This window comes from Rattus norvegicus, chromosome 3 (assembly GCF_021556685.1).
Source record: "Rattus norvegicus strain SHRSP/BbbUtx chromosome 3, alternate assembly SHRSP_T2T, whole genome shotgun sequence".
NCBI lineage: Eukaryota > Metazoa > Chordata > Mammalia > Rodentia > Muridae > Rattus > Rattus norvegicus.
The window spans coordinates 108,079,313-108,093,958 of record NC_141536.1 but is presented as its reverse complement, the minus strand read 5'-3'; the positions used below and the strand labels follow the sequence as shown (position 1 = coordinate 108,093,958).

The window sequence follows — 14,646 nt, the reverse complement described above, 5'->3', positions numbered from 1 at the left end:
ACTATCTTATTAAAAGCAGTATGATGCTACTGTGGAAAGTAAACAAGCATCTTGGGGATTTATACTCATAACCAGTTAAATTTATGGGCTAGGATTTCAAAGTGGCGCCAGGAGGAATTTGAATGGAACGTGTGGGATTCTGAGCAGTGCATTGGGTGTAGATCAACTGTAATTTCTATGCACTTGTTCTAGAAAGTACCTCAGTACTCAACTCTCCAATTGGAGACTACTTTATTCTTTAAGGCTTGATCTTTTTTATATATATATAAAATTTGCTGAGAGACTCTGTTAACTTTCCGTTATCCCTAAATAAGACTTATTCTGGATCACCCCCCTCTTCGGCCATTCCAGGAGTCTTCAGAGTTTTATCTACTATGTGAGGAAAAGAAACAGTGAGTTGGGATTAGTGGTACAGTCTGTAGTCCAAGAGTGCAGGAGGCTGAGGCTTACGGTTTGCGGCCAGGCAGGGCTCCATAGTTCTGAAGCCTATGCATCAGCACAAGACCCAGACTCAGGGTAGCCAGCGAAGGCTGAAAAACCACCCAATGGCTTTGCATCACTTCCTATGTTTCTTTTATTTTTTAATTTAAAAGTTCACGCATGTGTGTAACATGATCCAATTCACCTCTTCCCCTCTCTTAATTCTTCCCTTGCCTCCCTGCCCCTACACACACACACACACACACACACACACACACACACACACACACACACGATGTACCATCACCTAGTTTGTCTCCTGGTTCCTTAAGTTACAACCCTCACCCAGTCTAAGGCAGGTACGTGTTTTGTATCCCAGAGATTGCCAACTTTAGGCCTTAGAAAGCTAAGTTTGAGTCCTGTCTCCTCCGCTCACTCAGCACCTGACTCTAGTGGCAGCCCCACCTCTGGGTAATGGAGTTGAGCAGTTAGCTGCCCGTGTGAGCCTCTGGGCATCTGAGCTGAACGTGTCCTGGAAGCAAACCCAGCCCTGTGCATAAATAAGCAGTCTCAACATTGCCAAAAATAAAAAGTAAAGGACTCTTCCCTGTAGATTTAGGGGATGGTATTCTGTCCACGCAGTTACATGTTTAATGCAGACTGAACATGCAAAGCCGATGGCCAATGTTTTCTTGTTAAAAGCTGATGTATGCTTTGTTTAAAAAACTGAATTTGCTGTCATTTCTCTTAATCTTTAAAATGCTATTTAAAAAAACACACTCGGAGATGAAAAAGTGCATAAGCTAAATATCTAGGTTTTTATTATTTACCATCCAGTCATTAGTTATTATGAGTTAAACACCACCATAAAGTAGGGTGCTTCCAGCCCAGTCTGTGAGCCCCAACTCAGCCACACCCCTTGCCCTCTGCTCCTTCAGGCCCGTTTCCTTGTAGCCAGTCCAATAGGTGCATCTCCTTTGTGTCTATGGTAGGATCTCACTTGTCTGGTTTTTGCTGAATGCTCTTTTGGGGAGTAAGAGCAGGGCAAAGGTCAGATAAGTCTGAGAATTTTTTTTTTTAACCTGGAGGCAAATCAGAAATGGTTTACATTTTTTTTAAAAACCACCCCGCAGTTTGTCAAGTTGTTTTCCTGTTCAGTATCTTTCAAAAGTCAAAAGGTTTAAATTTTAATGTGCCTCTTACATTCAGTGTATCTGTTCATTTTATTTTCCTCCTTGCTGGAGGTGTAGACCCCAGGGCCTTTCACATGCTAAGCAAAAGGCTCCAGGTACCACATACATCAAAGGCTTCCTTTCTCCGCTGAGTTGCCTTTATCCCTTTTTGGAAATGAACATGTGTGGGTCTATTTATAGTTCTTTATTCTGCCGTGATCCGGCTGTCTTTCTTTTATGATACCATGCTGTACTGTCTGGGTTACTACGGCTTTACAGGAAGTCATAAAAATGGACAACGCCTGTGCGCCAAGTTCCTTCTTTTACAAAGTTGTGTTACCCATTGTACTTCCCTTTGGAATCCATTTGTTAATTTCTACCAAAATCAAAATCCCGGGAATCCATTTGTATAGCATTGGATCTATAGATAATTGTGTGAGAATTGCCAACGTTATTAAGTTTTGAAACCCATGAACACAGCACATCCCAACAGTTGTCAGATCTTTCATTTCTCTTACAACACTTTATAGTTATCATCATAATTATCAGAGTTCTTCATATTTGCTAATTGCTAACATGTAAAGTACACTTATTTGTGGTTTTCATGCAGATCCCTGCTCTCCAGTCGAGGGACATATCAACTTTGTTTCTCTTCTTCATATTGGCCCTGCGTTTAATTTTCCAACAATATTGCTGATGGCGTGATACTAAAGTTTCTTGTTTTCTGTTTTACTCGGTGCGACGATCAATCTCTCTGTTCAGTTCTATAGTGGAAATTTAAATATTAAAGCAAATACCTTTTCACATGAATTTATTGCTTATTAATCTTAGCCACTCTGTCTCCTCTCCATAGGAAGTTCTGATCTTCGTGATGTGTGCGTGCCTTGACATGTTCTGGCTAGAGGGGTTCTGAGAACTTTGAATTGAGAGCAAAGCCTGAGGTCACCTCACTTGTCAGTGTCCCCTGGGCGATGCCCAGTTTATCTCTCTGTTCACCCAGTGTGCTCTTGTTCCTCACGGTTGATTGAGCTGCTCATCCTGCAGTTCTCTTCCAGCTGACTCCACTCCACATCCCAGGCAAGGCCTGAGAGGCCCAGGGTTCTCACCTGGGAGCCAGCAGGAGCCTGGGCAAACCACTTGGGGACAGTTATCAGAAGACAGAGCCTTGGTGGTTGTGGCATGGTAGGAACCTGCTTTGAGAAGGAAAAAGGACACAGATGTAATAAGTTCTTGAGGAAAAAAATAAACTTTGATTGAAAAGTAAGCGTTTGGCTTCAGTGGAGGAACTCTGAGACTGCTAAGTCAGAGCTACACATGTCCTATATACATAGTAGAATTTTCGGAAAGTAAAATTTTACTTTGAAGTACTTTGTTGAACACCAACTGCATAGCAGTAAGTACATTGTCAGGAATATGAACTATAAACATGACTGCAGAACTGAGTATCCACAGTCCTGTGTGTATCCTCAGTGACTTCATAGGAATAGAGATATATCAAGGGGGGGTTCATAGAGTTCAGATCCTAACCCTTATTCTTGTTATTCTCTTCCCAGAATGCTTCCATGGTCAGCCTGTCTCCCTGTTTCTCCCCATCTGTCTGTCTGTCTGTCTGTCTGTCTGTCTGTCTGTCTACCTGTTTCTGCATGTCTCGGTCTATCAGTCTCCCTCACTCCCTCTGTTCTTCCTTTCCCCCTCTCCTATTCTCCCTCGTGTGTGTGTGTGTGTGTGTGTGTGTGTGTGTGTGTGTGTGTGCACATTCACCATGTGCATGTAGAGACAAGAAGTTATCAAGCATTGTCCTCTGTCCTTTTTGAGACAGAGTCTCTCCTTGAGCCTGGAGCTTACCGATTCTGTTAAACTGGCGAAGGACCTCTGAGCTTTCGCCTCACTCCACCTCCTCCGTGTTTAGATTACACGTGTGTGGTGCCATGCCTGCCTCTTCTACATGGGCCCTAGGGAATCAAACTCAGGTCCTGCTTGCACAGCATGCATTTTGCCTACTAGGCCATCTCTCAAGCCCTCAATAGCCCTTTTTGTTTAGGCAATTCCTGAACAGCCAGCCCTAAGGACTTCTGTTAGCTTTTACTTCAACCTTCTTGTACCCCACTTTACTAGGGTATTCTCTGGTGTGCATTCATAGCCCCCACCATTTTCCCTGACTGTTCCACTTGCTCTACTGCGTGGAAAGTACATCTTTTCTGCTTTTCTTCATATGCTTGTCCACCTTTCTGCTGAGTGCCTCTCATATATGGTGAGCTCCCAAGAACCGTCTGACAAATCAGGTTAGGGAAGTTCTTCGGCAGTTAACAGCACATGGCTGCTCTTACAGACTACCTCAGTTCAGTTCCTCGCACCCAGGTCAGGAGGCTCACTAATGCCTACAGCCCCTGTCCCACAGGATTCCATCCCCTCTGACCTTCATGCGCACCTGCACTCCTGTGCACATAGCCCCACACAGACACATGCACACATGCACATAATTTTAAAACAAACAAATATTTTTATGACACCAGAGGAATAGTGAAATATCTGACAATGAGCTAACTGAGATGGGGTTTGGCAAGAGAAAGGAAAAAGCTAAGTCTGGAAATGAGGCTGAGGGCCCTGAGACTACATGGAGAAATAAATGCCTGTCCAAGAGAAGCTTCTTACTTTTGTGCTACAGGTTGTTGGCCTGTCTCCCCTTTTGCTCAAAGCTAGCAAAAGAGCTAACAAGAATTACTCAAAAATGATCGTGTTCCTAGTTGTATTGTAGGTGCCCTGGGGATTATGGTCTGTACCCACAGGCCACAGATCTATGGTCTCCTCTCTCATTACTGCCTATGTGAATGACCAAGCGAAGTGGCATCAGGACAGACTCCCTTCTCCATTGAATTGCCCTAATAAGCAACCCCCTCCTGAAACAGCTGTTTTAAGTCACACTCCCCCACCAGTGACTCTCCATCTAAGGGAAAGGGTCTTCTCTAGAGTGACATATTTTTTTTTAATTTGATGCATTTCAATAGGATTGTAACACACTGAAACAAGGGGCTAAAAATCAACCAAATGGAATACACCAGGCCTAAGGACCCTGCTTTTCTCTCCAGTGGTTACATCGATGAGGGAAACCTGACTTTGGAGAATATTTGAGGTGGGGTTTTAGATGTTTCAACTTGAATAAAGCCAACAGTGTAAATTCCCCCAAGACCAAATACATCTAGGTTTATGTTGCATTAGGAAAATACAGCATTCAGACCAGGATTTGATAACTTTGCTATGTGAGAAAACTGTACTCAAAGTGACCAAGTTAAAAAAAAAATTAGCGAGTAAGAGCATTGGGCCACCGAGCAAACAGAAATGAATCACAGGAAGGTCTAGTGGTAAGCAGTAGGTGTTTAACCTGGAGACTTGAGAGATAAGGACTACATAGTATCAAGTATTCAGCCTGAGGGGGGGGAGGAAGACTTGACAGATAAGGACTACATAGTATCAAGTATCTGAAGGGCAGGCGGGTAACCTGGGTTAGTCAGTGCTGTGAGTTACCGAGAAGCCATTTCTCTCATTGTTCTGAACGGCTGTGCCGAGATGGACTGGACCCCTGTATGAGGTAGTGAGCACTCTGTCACTCCAGAGGCTGGAAGAGCCATGGCCACAAGGTATAGTGCAGTTATATCATTTGATTATTGTGCCAGGTTACCTGGCCCAGGGGCACCCTGGGCTGAAATCTGGCCAGGGCTGCAGTGGCTTATCATAGCATATCAAGGTTGCCCAAAGAGAAGGGGCTTCCTAAGAGTTTAATAAGCCTGAGGACTTGCAGATTAGAAAGATCAGGTAAGAAATCAGATTGCTGAGTGCTAACTTCCCATGGTGCTTACTGCGAGGTGGTAGTCTGCTCAGAGCCGGGGTTGATTAAAGTCAGAGACTAAACTGAAGAAAATCCAAAGGGAAGGATTGCTCTTGGCAAGGAGAGCAGTGTGTGTGCGTTTTTTGAGGTGCTGGTGATTTGAAGGCCTCTTTGGCTCTGTCCCCACAAGGCTGAGTGATGTAACCACAGGAGTTGGTGAGGAGCAGAGGGGCCTCGGTGCTTTTTACTGTAGTTTTTAGTTTTGGTTTTTGAGAGGGTCTCATTGTGTGACCCTGACTTGTCTGGAACTTGCTTTGTAGACCTAACTGGTCTTGGATTCAGAGACCCACTTACCTCTGCCTCCTGGGTGGTGGAATGAAAGTTTTCCTTGCTTGACCTTGACAAGATCCCTAATAAAGCTGGAGCACTGCCTCCCCTGAGGCACAGAGAGCGCTTGTCACATCTTCCTTCCAGACAAAACATCAAAACGGCGTGGCTAGAAATGTAGATGACTTACGCATTTTTATAAATAGAAAAAGAAAATATGTTTTTCCACCTTGAAATATACATATTTTGAAAGTTTAATCTTATGTTGCCTGTCTACGTGGAACACGGGAGGGAGGATGTCTGGTTCTTAACACCGCAGGAAGTAACTTCGCCTCTAATGCTGAGTGAATGGTTGCTGGAGAGTTGTCCCTGAGCACCCCGGCTGAGAAGGGAAGTACTGTGGTACCCTGGAGAGTAGCTGGGGTTTCTAAAGGACTCCGATTCTGTCTCTGGCTTGGGCATCAGCTCATTTGCTGGTGGAATTGTCTCCTTTCCTATTCTCTCTCACCACACTCTCCTGCTATGCTGCCAACAACATTCTCTTTAAGGAAAAGGGAACCTCATTTACCAAGGACCTGAACTTCGGGAGTAGAAAGCCTGAAGTGCTGTGCCCATGAGGCATGGGCTTCCCTAGGTATCACTCCCTTGGGCGCAGGGGAAGCCAGGCCACAGGCAAACATCTGAGGCACTGCTTTCAACTTGAAAGATCTCTGGAATGGAGTGTGCCAAACCCAGCTATAGCTAGCGACAGTCACCAGGGTCAGGCTAGCAACCTGGGTCATCATCTGCTGTTTCTGGCTACAGTGATTTATCATAGCTTTCTAGGCAGGGTGTAGTGGTGCACACGTTTAATTCCAGCACTTGGGAGCCAGAGGCAGGTAGATCTCTGTGAGTTCAGGGCCAGCCTGGTCTACATGGTGAGTTCCAGAACAGGCAGAGCTATGTAGAGAGACATTGTCTTACAATAACTAAATCCCACGTGGTTCCAGTTTTAATTTTAGAACTCTCTTGGTCTAGTTTGTCAGTCTCATTACAATATAGTAATTTTTAAACATTAAGTTCTGAACCAAACCCTGCCGCATCCCCTTTCTTTGACCCTCCTTTCGTGGTTTCTGTTTTGTCAGGTGCACTTTTGTGACTCAGCCGGGTGTCCTTTGTGACTCTCCGCTTTCACTCCTCTACGGTGTGTAATCCAGGTACTCCACCAACAAAGAGAATGTTGCAGTTGCTAAGACACTGCCAGTACAAAATTTTGCCACAAATTCTCACAGGGGTCCACTAAAGGAGGACCCCTCTCTAGGCGTGGGCAAGAAAAAAACAGCAATAATTGCAGGCTAAAGGAATAAGATTCTATTTAAAATTTTAATAATGGTGTGTGTGTAGTGTGTGTGTGTGTGTGTGTGTGTGTGTGTGTGTGTGTGTACACTCAACATGTGCCATGGTGCACATGTAGAAACAAGATGATGACTTCAGGAGTCAGTCCTCTCCTTCCACCACATGGGTCCCAGGGATCAGGCTCAGTTCATGAGGCTTGGCAACAAATGCCCTCATCTGCAGAGTCATTGCCACACCCAGGAAACTTCCTGCACAGTGTATGTTCTGCCTGGGAAGTCAAATGGATTTGATTATAAGCAACACACAGCCCTCTGAGGCTGTTATTTAATGGCCGAGATGTTTGAAACGACCTTATTTTACCTCCCACTGTTTTTGAATGATGACAGTGTTGGGGAATCAGAAGATAACAACATACCTGAATGGCCAAGCTCTACCAGTAGGCATGGGGTCGTATCTGCTTCGCTCATCGCTGAATCCTTGGGACAGCTGGGAAAAGTGGCTGCTGAGGAAATATTTGTTGAATGAGTTATCGAGTGAATGAATGAATCTGTGTGGCTCAAACATCCCCAGTGTGATTGAAGATTCACACAGTCTAAGGCTTTCTTTGGGATCAAACTGTATTCCTTCTTCTAAACCTATAACAGAGCCTCTGGATAGAGTCAGCCCTCAGTCACAAAATCTTGCCTGACACTATGAAACATAATATTTTATATGTAGACACAAGCCTAGAACAAAAGAAATTAAAGGATTTGATGAAAACAAAGATTTTTCAGTATCTTTTAGTATTAACTTTACAACTGCACTTTGTGTACGTATGAACTGTAAGGATGAATGGCTGTGAATTAGCAGTATTCTTAGCAAAGACGTGTTTTCATGGTGAAGGAGAAACTTGTTGAAGGCATGAACATCTCTTTCCCTCAGTGTACTAGATAGTTTTGTGTCATCTTGACACAAGCTGCGGTCATCAAGAGGAGGAAGCCTCAATTAAGAAAATGCTTCCAGACAACAAGCTGTAGGATGACAAGCCTGTAGGGTATTTTAATTAGTGATTCATGAGGGAGGATCCACTCTATTGTGGGTGGTTCCATCCCTAGGCTGTTGGTCCTGGGTTCTATAAGAAAGGGTAACCAAGGGGCTGGGGATTTAGCTCAGTGGTAGAGCGCTTACCTAGGAAGCGCAAGGCCCTGGGTTCGGTCCCCAGCTCCGAAAAAAAGAACCAAAAAAAAAAAAAAAAAGAAAGGGTAACCAAGCTATGGAAAGCAAGCCAGTACATAGCACTCGTCCATAACCTTTGCATCACCTCCTGCCTCCATGTTCCTGGTTTGAGTCCCTGCCTTGGCTGCCCTCAATGGACTGTGACTCAGGATATGTAGCCATATGAACCCTTTCCTCCCCAAGTTTTGGTCACGGTGTTTCATCCCAGCAATAGCAACGTCAACTGAGACATGCGATCCATTGAGAAATGGTGTCCTTCATACAAGGCACCAGGGTAGCCTGCTTCCTCCACATTCAAACTTGCAAACTTGAGACAGCGATGAACCATTCCATTAAAAAAACATCTCGAGGAAATCTGCTCATGCCTGGTGAGCAGTGAATAATTGTCACTCTTCAGCTTGGAGAATAGGCGTAACCAGGAGCTCAGAGAAAAGACATGCGTACTTAGTTTGTCATATACCAAAGGTAGCTTTAAAACAAAAGTGTTTCTCAGGAAAGCCTTCTGGGAAAGGAGTCAGTTGCTTTTCTTTTCACTTCCCCACATCTTGGCAAGAAAAGGACTGCTCTTCAGGACAAGATCCGTCCTCCTCAGCTTTCCAATTAAAGCTAAAGATGGGATGGAGCCACTTGTGAAGGGCAAGGCAATTTTATGTTCTTAAAAAGACCATCTTGGCCTTAAATTTCAAAAAGCCAGGGTTTGATGTGAGAGAGTTACTTCAATAACTGGGTTGGGGAGGGTGGAAGAGGGTGGGTTGTAAGGTTGTTGTTTCTGAAATTAGATGGTATTTGTATGGGAGTCTCTTACACTGTTTTCTCTGGTTTTGTATGTGTGTTTGCAATTTTCCACACACAAAAATGGCAACAAACTGAAATGACATCCTCCCCTGTCACGAGATTGATGTAGATCACAGATGCATGGAACATGGGATTAGTGACATCCTCCTCTGTCGTAAGATTGATGTAGATCACATGTGGATGAAACACAGAATCAGAAACCCATTTTCTATGTGTAGGCCTCATATGTAATATATATGCAATTATATAGTAACTATGTTCTAACTATCATATAGTCCTAAACATATAATGATCTCCTGATAGCTACTAGAGGTCTCTAAACCTGTTTTAAAATTGGGAAAAGGGAAGCAAAGCCCAGCTGACTCACTTCGTAGGTGTGCTGGCTAGCTTTATGTCAACTTGACACAATCTGGCATGAGGAACCCTTAATTGAGAACATGTTTCCATCAGACTGGCCTTTGGGCAAACTCATGATACATTTTCTTGCTTAGAGATTGAAGTGGGGAGGTCTTGCTCACTTTGAGCAGGGTCACCCGGGATAGGTGTCCTGGTTGTATCAAAAAGCAGGCTAAGCAAGCCATGGGGAGCAAGCTAATAAGCAGCACCCCTCCATGACCTCTGCTTCTGTTCCTGCCTCCAGGTTCCTGCCTGACTTCCCTTCGTGAAGGAATGTAACTTTAGGGTGAATTAAAGTCTTCCCTCACTAGGTTAGCTTTTGGTCACAGCAGAACACTAAGACAGTGAGTGTTAAGAGGATATATGAATGAATGTTTCTATAAGTACCATGTACTCTGTAAAATTGCACAAACCCATAAGATTAAATAATTTTAATTGACCTGTAATGAGCCAGATTCTTTGGGCTCTTGTTTTCCCCAAACACTTAAGTAAAGCTGTTCCAAGCATATACAAATTCATACTATGTGGCTAGTTTCGTGTGAACTTGACACAAGCCAGAGTTATTTTGGAAAAAGGAAGTTCAACTGAGAAAATGCCCTTACCAGACTGGCCTATGGGCATGTAGGTAGGACCTCCTCTCCTTGTGTTAGGTCTAGTTGAAGGGCCAAGTACTAAGTAAATGCAAAGTCTTGTATACAAGTCTGAACCACTGCAGTTGGTAACATTTACATGGAGCCTTTGAGACCAAGCTTAATATTATTATTAATGATGGGTTTCTGTTCGTTACTTTATTAGGAGTCTCACGGTGTAGCCCTGGCTGGCCTGGAATTCACTATGTAGCCCAGGCTCACTTGAACTTGAATAGATCTTCCCGCATCTACCTCCTTAGTCCTGGAATAATTAGATGTCTCTTAATCTATGACTATAATAAAATTACATCCACAAATGCCCCTGATTTTTATGAGTGCAGGCTGGGGGTGGCACGAATGAACATGTACCACAGCACAGTGTGGGGGTCAGAGGCCATCAGGGGCGTCGGATCTCTCCTTCAGCTTGTTAAGGTGGCACATCTAGCGTTTCAGTCACTGCCTCAAACTCAAGATGTCTGGCAAGCTCCTGGGGATTGCCCTGTCTCTGTCCCCATTGCCTGTGGAATTCTGTACAATTTATGCATTGTCTTTGAACTCAAACTAAACTTGATCACCAGGCTTGCATAGCTAGTTTTTTGGTTTTTGGTTTGTTTGTTTGTTTGTTTGTTTGTTTGTTTTACCACTCTCTCCAGCCCCATAAATGCTTTGAAAAACGCATTTCTCTGCAGGTTAGGGCTTGAGTTTTTTGGTGCAAGTAATAGGAGAATTTATCTAATTTTGGTACTTGGACTGACATCATAAAGGGCTTATCTGCACTCATTTATCTTTTGATTTTTTTCCATTGTTGCCCTGCACTTATTTATCTTTTAATGGTTATAAAATGGACTTAAGGAGAGTTGGTTCCTATTATACGGCCAGATTTTAAAGTTAATTTTATAGGGGAAGCTTTGTGAACAGGGATGCAGGCCCCAATTTCTCCATGGGGCACACAATAAACCCAAAAGGCAAGAGAGCATTGACCCTGTCCACTTACTGTGTTTGCTAATCCTTTAACTAATAAGATGCCCCGGGAGTGGGGATGGAGGGTATCTGATGAATCTTGACACAGAAAATAAATCTTTTCAGTGATATTCACGTGAAATCAAAAAGACTCCCCATGTGAGGCCTAAACCACGCCTTTTGGAAAGGCTTCCGGTAGTCACGTGGCCAACAGTTGCCTGCCTGCCCCCTAGAGCCAGCTCCCATGTCTCGTCTCCCACAGCGTGCACTACTCTCTATTTACCGTGTCTTCTTTATCAACTATTCAGATCCATTGCAATTATTTCCGAGCGCAGGGTGTCAGCTTTGCCGACTGCCTCAGTTCCATTTGATGTTTTTGGAACTACCGGGACTGTGTTTGGTTTCTTTTTTAAAGGCAAGCAGTTTTCTAAAGCTTAAAATATTTCAATTTTGAAAGCTAAAAGACTCTTTCTTTAGTCCGTGATGAATATTTGAGTAGAGTTAAATTTATCATTCTGGCAGTACTCGCATTGAACTTGTCATTAACCGTGACTCATCAAACAATGTTGCGTGGTGAGTCTGTGGGTAGCAGATGGTTCTCTTTAGGGGAATGGAGGCAGGAGGCTCGGAGGCCCGAGGAGAGAGACTTCGCACATAGTCACTAGAGGTTGCTCACTACAGTGAGAAAGCACAGTATGCGGGGCGGAGCCGGATGGGGCGGGGCAAGACTGGGCTTGTGTGGAGGTCAGCAAGGCTCTTTTGTATTTGGATTCTGGGTAGAAGAGTTGAGTCAGTGTTGCTGGCATGCCAAGTGTGATGTGAATGAAGCAATGGCCAGAGGAGGCCCACAGTAGAAAACCAGAATGTGTCTGTTCCTATGGAGCCTGTCATTCTGGTAACTATGGTGACAGAGACCACCACACAGAAAGAGGGACCGCTCCTGGCAGCGATAGCGTCAATAGGAATTCCAGTGTGGAATACATGCAACAGACCCTCCTTAAAGAAGCTATGGCCTCAGAGGCAGGGCACATCTGACTTCTCCTTTCTCTCCCCGCTCCCCTTCTGCTTTCCTGGTGATACTGCGTCCAACCTTCCTGAATTCCGTTTTTCCGACCTTTAAACTCCAGCCCGTCATAAAGCACCGCACTCAGGCCTGAGCCAGCCTGCAGGGCTATTGCACCATTCCGCCATTTGTTTGCCTTGTTCCGCATCAATCCAGCCACACGAGTGGTTTTCCTGAGAGTCTGGGCCTCAGTGTGGACCCAAGTGTACCATTCTCTGTCAAGACAGAATAGTGACTTTTAGTTAAGAGATTACGGGGACCATACACTGTGTCATTAACAAAGGAAAGAGAAACCTGAAAGAAAATTGAAATTCTCTTAGATACACTTCACAAATAATCAAAATGGCTTCATAGATGGCACATGCTGGTCCTCTCGGACCCGCAGTCTCTCCAGCTGTAGGACAGACTCACAACTGTGACAGAGTGTGTACTTTCTGCAGTGACAGGGGAGTGAGAGATGAAACAAGCACCAAGTGTCTGTGAGAAAGAGCAGTGTGGGTGGGGGGGGGGGGGGGGGTAAGACATGGTGACTTGCCAGAACAAGGAAGCTCCGAGAAATTACTGGGAATCAAAGAAAAATGGTAACTGAATTAGTAACTAAGTAGAAGTGTTTTGTTGTTGCCGTTGTTTATTGTGTAAGAGACTGATTCACAGAAGAAACTATTTAAAAACCCATCTTAGAGGGCTAAAGAGATGGCTTAGCAGTTAAGAGTACTGGCTGCTCTTCTTGAGGTCCTGAGTTCAATTCCCAGCAACCACATGGTGGCTCACAACCATCTGTAATGGGATCTGATGCCTTCTTCCAGTGTGTCTGAAGACAGGGACACTGAACTCAACTATATAAAATAAACAAGTCTTTTAAAAAAAAAACTTGTACAGTGCTACCCCTACCTTTCAGGAGACAGAGGCTGGTGGATCTTTCTGAGTTCACAGGGGGTTGGGGAGAGAGCACAGTGCTCAAGATTATGGTGCCAGGCATTAGATTTTCCTGTCTAACAATGGAGCAATGCATTTTCGGGTGTCTTGGGGTGGCCATTGCTGTGATGAAACACCATGACCAAAGCAACATGGAGAGGGAAGGGTTTACTCAGCTTACTTTTTCCTCATCACTGCTCATCATCAAAGGAAGCCAGGACAGGAACTCAAGCAAGACAGGGACCTAGAAACAGGAGCTGATGCAGAAGTCACAGAAGAGTACTGCTTACTTGATTGCTCCTCATGGCCTGCTCAGCCTACCCTCTTACAGAACCCAGGATCATCTGCCCACAGATGGCCCCACACTCATCAATCACTAAGAAAATGCCCCACAGACTTGCCTCCAGCATAAGAGACTTCCTCCTCTAGTAAGGCTGGCTTGTGTCAAGTTGTCTTAAAACTACATGTACAAGATGTGACCTGACTAATAACAGAGTACCTGCCTGCCTCCCCTCCATCATTGGAGAAGCTGGGATTGAGCATGGGCTTAGCATTTTCTGACCACCTCACTGGAGTGAGTGGTCAAGCTCTGTAAGTGAAGACACACCCCCGGCTGCCTTTCCACATTGCTAGACATCTGAGGATTTGTGGAGTCTGCACCTGACAAATTACAGACTATCACATGAACCATCTTCTGAGGAGAAAGCTATTTACTACCCTCTGAAAAGACTAAGCGCCTCCAGTTATTATAGATAAAAGGATAAATAAAGGAAATGACAATTCTTCACTTCTACAGAATTGGAGATAGATGATAAAGATAGCGATATTAGGAAAATGGGAGGTGGAGTGTGTCGGTGCTGCAGAGACTAAAGGTGAAGAAGGTTGTATAAGGAATGGTCATTCTCAGGCCAGGAGATAACTCAGTTAAAAACGTAAAGGCCTGAGTGTGATTCACCAGCACCCATGTAAGAAGCCGGCTGTTGGAGAAAGAGAGATAAGAGGCTCCCTGGGGGAAGTTGACTGAAACTGGAACAGGATGCTGAGAATGGCCGGAACTGGATGTTAACCTCGACCGTAAGATACCAGAAACAAATGTGTTTCTCTGACATCTCTGCCTCCATCGCTGTCGCTCTTGACCCAGAATAATTTCTCATGTGCCCAAAGAGCCCAGAGCCTCGTACACGCAGCTAACACTGGATCAAGATGGCGACATCTATGGTCCGAAAAGTCACCACCTTGACCCAAGGTCTAGGACTGAGGTGGAAGGGCAGGGAAGGGCTAAAGATTTGTGTGTCTGCAGGAGGTCGTGATCTTGAGTTAGGGTACAAGGTAGGGTTAGCCTCCGTGCAGGACAACACTAGCGGCCCCTGCAGGAGTACGGAGGGATGAAACACGGTGCTGTTTCCATGGGAACCATGCACCTCACTCAACACTGTACCTGGAACGCAGGTTCACGTGCAGTCGGTGTTGAAAGGTTATAAGGAATATCTGCAGATATTACTTGGAAACATGCAAATAATTGAATAAATGAATATTGGGGGGAAAAAAGAGGCTCCCTGGACACCAGGCTAGCCCAAACCAGGGAGCTCAGTGAGA

At 44.6% G+C, this 14,646-nt stretch overlaps 1 protein-coding gene and 1 long non-coding RNA gene across 7 annotated transcripts in view; one reads left to right on the top strand and one right to left on the bottom strand.

Moving 5' to 3' along the window:
- Window positions 1-14,646, top strand: part of Frmd5 (FERM domain containing 5) — a 270,865-nt gene that overhangs the window by 180,616 nt on the left and 75,603 nt on the right.
- On the bottom strand, window positions 1,217-11,973 carry LOC147995652 (uncharacterized). 4 transcript variants are annotated; one of them, XR_015684578.1, is made up of 4 exons: window positions 11,356-11,973; window positions 7,493-7,579; window positions 5,770-5,927; window positions 1,217-2,782 (listed from the first exon to the last, which is right to left on the bottom strand). It is a non-coding gene; the product is annotated as an uncharacterized LOC147995652 (long non-coding RNA). The 4 variants fall into 4 exon arrangements; XR_015684577.1 differs by having other exon boundaries at window positions 5,770-5,911; XR_015684579.1 differs by having other exon boundaries at window positions 1,226-2,785; window positions 5,770-5,911.